We start from the raw sequence: 11,872 nt of genomic DNA, 5'->3' as shown, positions 1-11,872 counted from the left end.
GTGACCTTTTCTTCAACTTAGGAGTAATGTTTGACACTTCAGAAATTGCCTCTGTGATCAAAATAAAACCAGGTAACACAATGTACGTGGGCTAATAAATATATTGTAGGGAACTGCACTTGTTTGGGATCCATCCTTTCACTGTCTTGCCTATGACTGTGATTAAGGAAAAGATACGCAACTCTGCCAGCAAAGAGAAGAGAGATTCTGCCTTTTCTAAATATACAGCACGCTTTCAGCTATAGTTATTTAGTGGGATTTATATAGATTTTGCCTTAGATATTATTCAGAAGAAAACCTGAAATGATTGAACTGTGTTGCTAGTAGTGCCTTCCTTACAAAACATACCTGTTCAAAGACTGGATATCAGGTATCCATTCTTCTTGGAGACTGAGGAAAAACTAAATAAATAAAGGCAAAAACCTAAATTTGCCCCCATTTTCACCCTTCTGACTTATTGATGGTGTATTGTTATAGCACAACCAGTAGTAACCAGTAGAGTTAGACCAACTGCATCGTCCCTGCGGAAATAAACCAAATGGTGAAACTTCAGCCTTGCTTTTTAATGCACCTTCTAGAATTCTTCTGCAGTTTTTATCATATTGGAGACTGATGGTATTTTACACATCTTGCTCTAAACGTCATCTTGTAAGACAGCTTTCCCCCAAATGGTATTTGAATGTGTGTGTGTAAAAACATCATAAAAAACCAACAAAGTTGCACTGTTTCAAATGAAAAGGTTGCATGCCAAAGGAACTAATATAGCCGTGGTTGCCAAATTTGTGTAAAGGTGGTAGAGTATGTCTCTCTCCTTTCTATCTTAGCTGTAAAGGGAAGGGTAGTAACAACACAGATTATGATCAAGTTGAGAAGTATTGAAAGAAAAACTTTGGGAATGGAGAGTCGTGCAAATGATTAAAAAGGGAAGCTATCTTGGATTTTGGTCTTTTGCATTGCAGTGTATTGAATGCCCTAAGCTTGGAGGCTTCAGCACAAATACAGTATATGAAGTAGAAGAAGAGCAAATTTCTTTGTGTATCGACATAATTTCATTTTTATGAAGCATTAATAGAAATATTTTGCCACTTTAATTGAGAACAACAGGGAGCTATAGTGAAAGAGGTAAATGCTCTGTTGTGAAGTTCAGAGGTATAAAGCATGTGGAGTAAAATATGCAAGCACATATGAGTAAAAAGCTAGCACAATTCTCTGTGTGTTTGTGTTTACTGTTCCTACAGATAGGATGACTGGAATAAGAAAAGGAAAAGAAACATGGCATCTCAAATGTTATTTCAGTTTGTAGACATGAAAGTGATGCCCTTGCAGGAAGCAATGCTGAGTGAAGAAACTTGTTTCAGCAGTAGTGGAATGGAGTTGTCTTTCTCCTTGAGATATGTGGGTATACTTTTACTGTTACCTAAAGCATTCTGAAGTGGACAGGCCATCTTAAAAATATTTTGAGCATACTATGGAATGCTGTCAACTTGATTTGACGATCTTTAAAATAGCCATTGTTTGTGATTGGGGCTGGAGAATGGGCTAAAAGGTGAGTAACAAATTATATTAGTCTAGATTTTTTTATAGCAAAAGTTCAGATATCAGTAAGTTCAATCAAAGACCCTCTCATATGAATCAGAAAGCTGTAATTAAATGTTTATACTGTTGCTGCAGGCAGCATTTTTGTAAAGTTAGAAATTGGCCCTAATGGGAGGGCTCATACTGCCTGCAATGCAAGTAGTGTGCCTGGAGCTTTTCTGAGAGGAGGAGCAGGGAAAATGTACGTATGTTTTAGATCTCTTTGTGGTTCTCTGGTTGTTCATTGGTACACCTCTGTGCCAGGTAGTCTGTAAACATTAAAAATGCAACTCTGCCACCAAGGGCAAGTAAAGTGCATACAAGGCAAGATGGTGCTAAAGTAATAGTAATAGGTTTTGTGGTTCTTTTTAGTGGGCCTTAGGATGCTGTAAGTTAAATCAGGCAAAGTTAGGCCAAAAAATACCTTAATGAAGAGAAGAGATCGTAACTGTAGAAACAGTGAACTTCCCATCTCTGACAAAAATTAAGTATGAGAATGGAGGTAATGGTGAGGTAGTCTAAATAGTGTTCGAGTATTCTTCCTCTTCTCCCCTGCTCCAGGTTTCTGTCCCAGGAGAATGTAACAAATCAATCTCTTGCCTGTATCTGTAGCAATTCAGTTTTTATAGGAGTGGTAAGAAGCTATGAGATCTTTGCCCTAATATAGTGTTTCTCTAATACTTGATTCACATTCATGCCGAAGCTCCAGCCTACAGGTACAATGAGAAACTCGCCACTAAAGCTCTTTCGAAAAAGACTTTTTGAATACTTGGTTTCTTTACCAGGCAGCTTCTATGGACGTCAGTTTCATTTGAGGGTGTAAATGATAAAGTATTTCTGACTTACAAACAGAATAGTTAATAAATGATTTTGTGTAAATACATTTTGTTCCATAATACACCTTTTCCATGGGCACTTGAGTCTGAGTGGCTAAAATGTTTAATGCAAAGTCCCGCTTGCTGCTGTACTGTTAGATTTCCAGTCAGCTCTAAAACAGCTGAGATGAATGGGGTTTTTTGTATCTCTCCCTCTATTCATGAATTGAACTGTATTCTGAGGAGAAAGTTTTGGAAGCATTTAGTCTTGTTCTGCCAGTTTCCTTTACAGAGAGATTGCCAAATTAAATTTTGTTGGTGTGCTGTGCAGTTTAGGTATCAACTTAATTCTCAGCCTTCTGCTAAAAGCACCGGATAGATTCATCCAGTCTGGAAAGCATGGTTATATGGAGTGTAATTGAATGGGAGATGTTTCACTGAACTGGATGGGTTTTGTGCCTAGAGCTCATAAAACCACTGTTGTGAAGATTGCCTTTTCTCAGTTGTGGCAATTTAGTCCTGCTACTGTTGTTATTCTCTCAGTATAAATGTAGCTTAGAAAAAAAATTGTTCCCATGATAGTTCTTTTTCCCTTAATCCGAATTATTACTGCATCATATTTAGAAAGAACACTCACAAACTTTAATGTCATGAGAGGATATGCTTCCCTTGGATATATGTATCCTTCAAGAGCTTGTCTTAAAAGAGCTTACAAGTAAAACTCAAGACTGTTTTATGAAAATACTTTCATTTTGATTTTCACGTGCATACATACAGTAGAAATACAAAATTGTAGACGTTGTCTAGATACCTTTCCAGCATTCATGTACCAGTGGAACATTAACTTGTCTTTTACTATCATAATTTTAGACAATGGCAATCGAAAGGTAGCATTTGCTGGAAATGTTACACTGTTAAACTACTAAGGGAAGTTCTGTGGAACAGAGATCCTGTGCCAACAATTAATCTGTAAAATGCTATGTTTCTAGTCTTGTCTTTGAAGTAGTAAGCTCATGATAAACTCATTCTTTGGGGATGCTTTGTTGTCTTTTTCCTGTAAATGATGGATGATTCTAAGGTCACTGAAAACTTAACAAGGTCAAATCACAGATAGCGTAACAAACCAGAACTGAAAACTGAAAGTTAACTGCAGTTGAATAACAGAAATGCTATATTACTTCACTTTTAGTCTTCTCTTAATTATTAACAAACTGGTAAGGGATCGCAATGCACATTTTATTTAAGTGTGCAAATAAGGGTATGTTGACATTGTAACATGAAAAGACAGTAATTCGACAAAAAGAAATGCTGGCCTGATGGGAAAAGGATAATATAGTTTTGGCTTCCTCTAATGAGTGTAGTTAAATATTACCAATCAGGTAAATAGCACACTAATATTACCTTAATTTGAAAATGGAATTTGACAATACAGGGGAAACCAAATGGAATGTGTAGCAGAGACTGAGAAATTGAGTCAGTTTAGGCCAATATATGTTGTCAGACCTCAGCAGATGTGCAAGATTTTTTATTTTGATATTTCTAACAGCCTTTGCTAAGACTGTCATCCATTATCCAATTCTGTTTTTCTAATAATGGTGTCTGTTCTACTGTCTTAAAGAACACAGTTCTCTTAAGATACTTTTTTCTGTTTCAGAGGTGTAGATTTGTAACAGCACTTGCTTACATTAAATCTACATCTGAAGCATCCAGGATGTAGCCCACTTAGGAACATTAAAATGTCTGTTTCATGCGAGACCAAAGACAGGTATAGCTAATATCCTGCCTCCAACACTGCCTAATAGTGCCTGCTGTAGTAGTAAGAGCAAAGATTAGTGCAAGAAGCTGGTAATGTTTCCCCAGAATGCTTCCCCAGCCTGCAACAATGTGAAACTTCTGAGCCAGATGTTGTATCTTGGTATTTTTCTTATGAAAACCTTTCATTTACTTCTTGTAAGTAGGTAAACTCTTAGTTTAAACAACATCACAGCATAATCACAAGTTGGATTAAGTGCTTCCTTTTGTTTTAAACTTGCTGCTCACTATTTTCATTTGATGTTCAATCATTCTCCACCATTTCCGAGCCACTCAAGATGTTGAAGACTACGTTTTTATACTCAGTCATGTCTTCCAGTCTGAAAAGTTCTGATCTGTTTTGGTTTTTGTGTAATCTATATACTTGATCATCCTTCCCCCCCCCCCCCGCCCTTTATTGCATTCATGTCAAGTATGAATATAATTTTCTAGGATTCAGCAGACTTATGGCTCACATTCTGGGTAGTCGATCTGCATTTATTCAGCGGCCACTTGTCTGGGATTTCCAAACCTCCAGCATTTGTCTAAAACTGCTCCTTTTTTCTGCCTAGGAATATTTTTAATGGAGCTACTGTCCCACTTGGTTTGCTGTAGGTCTGGAAATTCTGGACAAGTTCAAAATGTTCAGATTCTTCCTGGACATGTTACCAGGACACTTGGAATAAGATGCCCCATCCAGTATTGATGAGGTAGTTCTGTTAGTATGTATGGCCACTGTCTACACTGTATCTGTTCTCTCGTGTTGTTTCTTTTACTAGTTACCCCATCTGAAGCTGCTTCTACTGACCAAAGGTTCTCTACCAACACTCCTGAAAAACAGTACAACTGAAACCAATGCTTTCCATTTCTCAAAATATTCAGCAGGCTTCACCAACCAAAAATTGACTTAGAACCCGGCAGTGTTCCAGCATGCTGCTGGCGCTTGTCCAGAAGGCTTTTTCACAGATCTCAGTGAGCCACTCGCTACTCCAGGCTGGTTGACCACCAGCTGGTGAGAGCACAGGATGGGATAACAAAGCTCCACACAAGTGGAGTGAGTGCCTGGAAGATGGTGTGTTGATGCTGAAGATGGGGTATTAACTCCAGACACAGATCTTCAAAAGCTCTGTCCTTCTGAAAACATGATAACTTCTGCTGGTCATCCAAGCTGCAGTTACTGTATTTTCAGATAGAGCTTTTGAAGATTTCTGGCTGGAGTTAATAACCAATCCTCAGCGTCAACACATAGTCCCACCTGTTGACGCTAATCCCTCCCGCTCAAAACCTCTCCTTCATGCAGGAAGATGAGTCTCAGTTGCAACTAAAGCTGGCCTCCATTTATGTCATGTGGTCCTGCAGGTACTAGTTCCTCATTGCTACGCTGCAACAACAGTAACACCAGCTCTTGCTGGGCGTCTGTGTCCGCAAGCGTGCACTGGTCTCATCTGATGCTTTTCTAAAGAGTAACCAGAGCCCACGGCTGGGTGTCTGCAGGGCAGGCAGAGAAGCTGTAAAGGAGGAAGTAACAGGCAACATGGTCTCAATAGAAAGGTAAGGATTAGCAAGGAAGAACCTACAGAGCGTTTGTTTTACATAATGGATCCTTAAATGGTGACAATATCTGTGTGAGGCAAATGGCTGTGCGTGTTAGGGAGCACCATGCTGTGTGGGGCTTGTGTGGTAACTACCGTTTTGATAGGCGATGGAGATGGTTCCCTCAACACATCCCTCCAGATTCCGGTAATCCTCAATGAAGGCCTGAGCAATTCAGCAGTAACCAGGTTAGTTTGTGTCATAGCACAGACTAAAATGGCAGCAGGGATGCATGCAGAGGTGTCTTAAAAGGTGAGAAAAAGCCCTGCTCAGGACTCAAGGTGAGGGCAGAACTCCAAATGTTGGGAGTGAACTCATCTGAGCGTTGAAGGAGACTAGAGCTTCTTGCAAGGAAGAAGTTGAAGCTTAATGTACAATAATTAGACCATTGTAAGGAATATGTCATCGCTGACCTGTTAAGTGATCTTGGATGCTTTTCTGTTTGTGCTACAGACTGAATGATGATGAAGCTGGAGCATAAATAATTTTAGGATATCTTGTGGGAGAAGTGAAAGACCTTTAAAATGTCTGTATTTTAGTTCTATATGTTGAGAAGAGAAGATGTGGAGATGATGAATGAGTGAAATGTAAAAGCTGAATTTTCATGTGTCACACCAGGGTTTATAATTTCAACTAGTTCTTGTAATTCCCTATATTATAGGATGCTGTCTCCTTGGGTAAATTTAATTAATAGATCCACTTTTTAGTTTTGAAATGGAGAATTTTAAAAAATCCTCCATTCTAGTATGTTCATTCTTTTGGAATCCTAATTTGCTAGGCTTACAATTTATAACACTATTGCTTTGTTTGACAGTATATTGTACTAAGACACACACTTTAAGTGGCTCTTAGAACTGTCTGAACTTATCTACACTACTAACAATAGTGTAGAAAAGGCCAAGAATCTTGGATTCTGCCTTTGCTTTGTCTCTGGGGAAACTATGGCAGTTTTGGTTAGAGATAAGATACCTGAAGCATAGTAATTCTGAAACATAGTGGGGCCAAATAGCTAATCCTTGAGCTAATTAAAAAATGCTGGCATAGCAAGACAAGTACTGGCAAACTCTCTGAGCGTACACAATTTATGAAAACAAAAGGTTAAGCACAACAGATTATACCAATTCTCTGAAGGAAATAAACTGTACTGAAAAAGCAGTTTTTGCTAGTGGAATAACAGTGTTGGAATAAATGTGTCTACATTGTACATAACATAAAGATGCTTATGAAAATTAGTAACTTAAGTCTTCTTGAACATCAATTTAAAAGAAGTATCAAGGTAGTAAGATACACATCCAAACCCCACTAGATAGGAATCAGCAGTAGGTCAGTTATATTAAAATCATAGATTCAAGCGCACTAAGCTATAGAAATAAGATTTCAATATTGTGGTGAAGACAAAAAGGTAGCACATAATGCATGTTTTAATGTGTCATTAAATTAAATCATAGTTTTTAATCAAGGTTGGCGTTTTTCCTGTTGGACAAAAAGGCACTTTTCTGATTACAGGGGGGAAATCTGATAATAACAGAATGACAGGACCCCAAAAAATATCACGACTGTCATTTAGAACTTGTCTTGACAGGGTTATACTGGAAATGGATTAGGTCAATTTGGCATACAGCATTTATATCAGAATAAACATGCTCCATGGAGCTAATAAGCAATAGTCTTTGTATTTTAAATAATTTCTTGCTTGAATTCAAACATTGTGTTTCAAAGCCTTTGGGTTATTTTGGGACTGTACATTATATTATTTTGCCTCATAATCAATCCTATTTTCATTTTATCAGAACTGCAATGTAAAAAATAATGAGTAACTAAGTACAGTGCTCTTAATGTTCTTAATCCATGTTACTTAAACCAACATTATTTAAACTTTATAATCTTTTGTTCAGCTTCAGGGTTTTATTTAAAAGTCTCTCAATACACAAAAGGATTTCCTCTTAGTTTCCAGTTGCATTGACTCATTCTTCTTGGTAAGATGGTTATAAATAGTTTTCTTATGAGCTTTGATGTATTTCTTTGTTTGGTCAGATGTTTGTCCATACGTTTCTGACAGTTCTTTTTTTATCGCTTGATTTTTTAATTTTTATTTTGTGTTTATCAAGGCTGACCACTGTTCATTATTAGGCTGAAGTGATTTCTTCTCCATCTTCCTCAGAGTCAGCGTCATCATTGTAGAAGTGAATTGTAGCTTGCACTGGAAAACTGGCCAGAACCTTCTCTCCGATGTTATTAAGAAACTTTTGGGATTTGGACTTGGGCAAATAAAGCCTAATAAAAAAACATATTTTATGAGAAAAAGTAAAACTATGCGACACTTTCCCAGCTAAGCTAGCTTGAGTTTTAAAATGTATTTTCATCTTTCTTTGGAGAGGGAAAAATCCTAGGGTTCCTTGTCTTTTAAAATAAAAATTGCTGACTAAAAGTTACTGTTGATTTTAAGTTACCTCAGTTGCTTTGGGCATATTGTGTATTGGATTTATCTAAGGTCCCACCCTGATAAAGTGTTGCAAGGGCAATGATGCATGCTTGAGATGGTTTGGTTGGGTTTGGTTTTTAGCACAGTTCAGAATGGAAGTGTCCCGTGTGACTGGGGGAAATCTGAGGAATGTTCTGGGATTCTGGAATTCAGATTAAGACACCAGGTTAAGATTGGGATGGGTTGCCTGTTGCACAGCAGTTGATCTTAGTGGGTTTTGTGTCTCTAGGTGGAGGAGGAGGTGTACACTGAGAGGGATTTATTTCAAAATTCACATTGTTTTGTATTGAAATCACAAATGTCTTAATTTACATTTCAGGTTTTCACCAGCTTTCTCACTAAAGCAAAACTTACGTGGTCTGTATACATATGTATGTGTTTTTGTGTGCGTATGTATGTACATCTCTTCCTCTTTGTTCCACTTTGGCCAGTTTTCAATTAAATTTGACAGTGATAAGAATTTAAGCTTCTACAACTTTTATAAAAACAAGTGCTTGTAAAAAAGAGGGATATTCCATTAATTTTCCTCCTCTAAACAGAAGTCCAAATCAGGAGTTTCTACATCATTAAGCCTTAAAGAATCCAAATGCTGGTGAAAAAACTTATAAATCCCCCAAGCATAGGAAAAGCTTTATCTGGAGTTCAACTTTCATTCAAGAGCAAATTTAAGCAAGCTTGACACAGATCTGTAACAAGTAACAAGTAACATTCCATTAGCAGCTGTTCATGTTAATTATTTGGGCTTTGTGGGCTTGTTATCATATTAATAAATGTAAATATAAATTAGATGAGGCAGAAGAACATTGTTTCTTTTAAGATTACTTTTTCCTTATTTTCGTTATTAGCATATTGTTTCAGGTTCTGCTCAGCCTGGGCATCTTTCCTTGTGGAGGGATAAAAATCTATGGAGTCTGGTGAGTAGTTAAACTGCATTACTAAGAAGAGATACTCCAGAGACAAACTCATACTTCTCCCAATAAGAAATATGTCTTGTCTTGGAAGGTGTCACTTTTCCTGCATCAAGTGATAGGATTTAACTCACCTCACTGGATGTTGAAACCCCAGGGCTCCTTTTGGTCTAAAATTTATTAGTTGACCATCCAGTTCTGACTGTAAAGAGATGTATTTATTATTTAGAATAGGCTAAAAATGAAGATTTCACTTTTTTCTTCTACAAGTAACTGTAAAATTCTACAGTAATGTTGCTTTGTTTGCTGTGCTGCATGTTGTTTTACTCTAAGTGTACTTCAGAGAATGTATGTGCCCACCGTCTGCCAATAGTTGCACATTCAAGAAAGCATTTGAACTTGTATATTTTATGAGCCATAAAGCCATGAAGTTGTACATTTTACTTAAGTTCTTATGGAATATCTATAGCGACTGGTGAGCTAATAACACCATCAAATGGAAGTTCAGTGATTGGAAGAAAAAAGGATTTTCAATCAGTTTAAAGGATTAGGACGTTAGGGTTTTATAAAATACCTCTTTAACTACACTAACCAGTAGTTTGGAGTTGGAATATTCAAGTCGGCAAGCTTACTTGTAATCCAAGATCACACAAGCACGTTAAGAGTCCAAACAGTAAAATCAAGAGATAACTGGCATCTCAAATTTCTATGCGAACAATGATAAAAAAAGCAAGCATTTTCGATACAGCAGAGTAGGTAGCAAAAATATATTTTAAATATCAAAATTAAATTTAGCACAATAAATTCCTTCAAATTAAGGTGACAATAAAAACCAACAATTTGCAAATGTTAAAGTAACTAAATCCTACTAGGATTATAAACCTGGAACGTAAACCTGAAAGCATGTCCCAAAGTCACTGAGCCCTATCACTTCATCTTGTGGGCATGTATTCTCTTCCATATCTTAAAACAAGAAGAGTTCTTTTTTCCTCCTATTGCTATAAACTTGATGGTACATAAAATAGGAAGATTTAGCTTTGCTATACTAAAACTTCTAGTGAACAGAAGCTAGAAACGGCCCACTCTGCTACAAACAGACAAAGATGACTTTTGCCACTGTCAGAGCAGTTCATCTATCTTTCTGAGGAAGTAGGTTTCAGCATGGATATTTTGGTGGGCCCCAAAAAGCCCTTGGGCTACGGCTGAGCAAAGGGTCCTATAGAATTCTCTCTGTACCTTTTACGTTGACCGATTTCTCTTGTACCCACCTGTTTGTCTTGTAGCAAAATGATTTGCCTTCAGGCTGTTAGGGTTTTGTTGAGGTTTTTTTGTGTTTAATCAGGAAACTCATTCACTTTGCTTCCACAGCACCTAGTAAAATGGACTCCTGATCTGGCTGAACATTGTAGATGTGATCATAATATCTATGTTAAATACCACAGTTATTTTTCTCCTTTCATATTTACATTAAAAATAAAATAGTCTTTTTTATCTTTGTTGACCTGTATTTTCTACTGTCTTCTTTTTGGAATACATACTGGTTTTTAATAATTATATATGTAATAGTATGTATTGATTAAACACATTATATGCTTTTTCTTTTCAGGCTATAATACAGCATTTCCGAAAAGCAATTCTGATAAAAGCCAATTAATTGCAAAATTTAACTCAGTTGTTTGTATGCAGCAGAAAATGTTCAGTGTTACTTTGTATTACGTTGTAGATATGGCAATAGTAACTTTAAATTACTTTTCACGGCTTTTCTTCAGGCATAAATAACAACATATTTGAATTTAGATAGTAAGAAAAGTGTTACTTCTTATATAAGGAAAAGTATATTATGTATAGGTAACTATAGGGTATATTGTTACACATGTTCTTGGCAACAGAGGTAAAATTACTAGTTTAAATTTTTTTACCAGTACTTTTATTTTTTAGTGCTTTGCTCTGCATCTTTCCGTTTCCCAGGTTAGATTCTTATATGTATATTCCTAAACTTTTTTTTTTAATTACACAGAAGATATTGAAACGTCTATTTGCTTCACTCTCCAGCGTTTGGAGTGTCTACCAATCTGTAAAGCATTGGCATTTGTATGTATACATTGCAGAAAATAAAAGTAGCCAGCATGCAACTAACTACCAAAAACGTTGTGTCAATCCATATTGGAAGGCCTTCTGCCAGAAACCTTAGTAACTTTGCTGAAGAAGATACCTCTTGCCTTCCATAGCTGTGGGATGTAGGTATGCATTAGTGAACACCTCTTCCCGCCTATGCACCACACAAAGTATCCAAGCATCTTTCCTCAGTGGTCGTGACCCTGTTAAAGAGCATATGAAAGGGCTCCTAAAGCCTTCCTTCAACCCTCGTTAGGTCCCAAGCTACAGAGGCATCTAGGATGCTGAAGCAGTGTGGATGGGCCATAAGGTATGGTTGAGAAGGATCTGAGAAGCTTCTGGCAGGAAGGAGAAATGTTAAAAAATTGAAACTGACTGTTTCAGTTATACTTGGCTTGAAACAATGCCAGGCTATTAGCATGAATGTGGAAAACTTCATATATGGTTTGTTTTTCTCACACAAGTGGGCAGAAGCCCAAGTGTGAATTAAAACTTTTGACCTGATTGAATAAAATTTTCTACAAAAACATAACCTCAGTAATAAATCACAACTTTCTGATTTCAGAAACCTTAGTTTCTTGAAATCATCACTG

The sequence above is a fragment of the Calonectris borealis genome, chromosome 1, assembly GCF_964195595.1.
Source record: "Calonectris borealis chromosome 1, bCalBor7.hap1.2, whole genome shotgun sequence".
Classification (NCBI taxonomy): Eukaryota; Metazoa; Chordata; class Aves; order Procellariiformes; family Procellariidae; genus Calonectris; species Calonectris borealis.
This window is presented reverse-complemented; position numbering follows the sequence as displayed.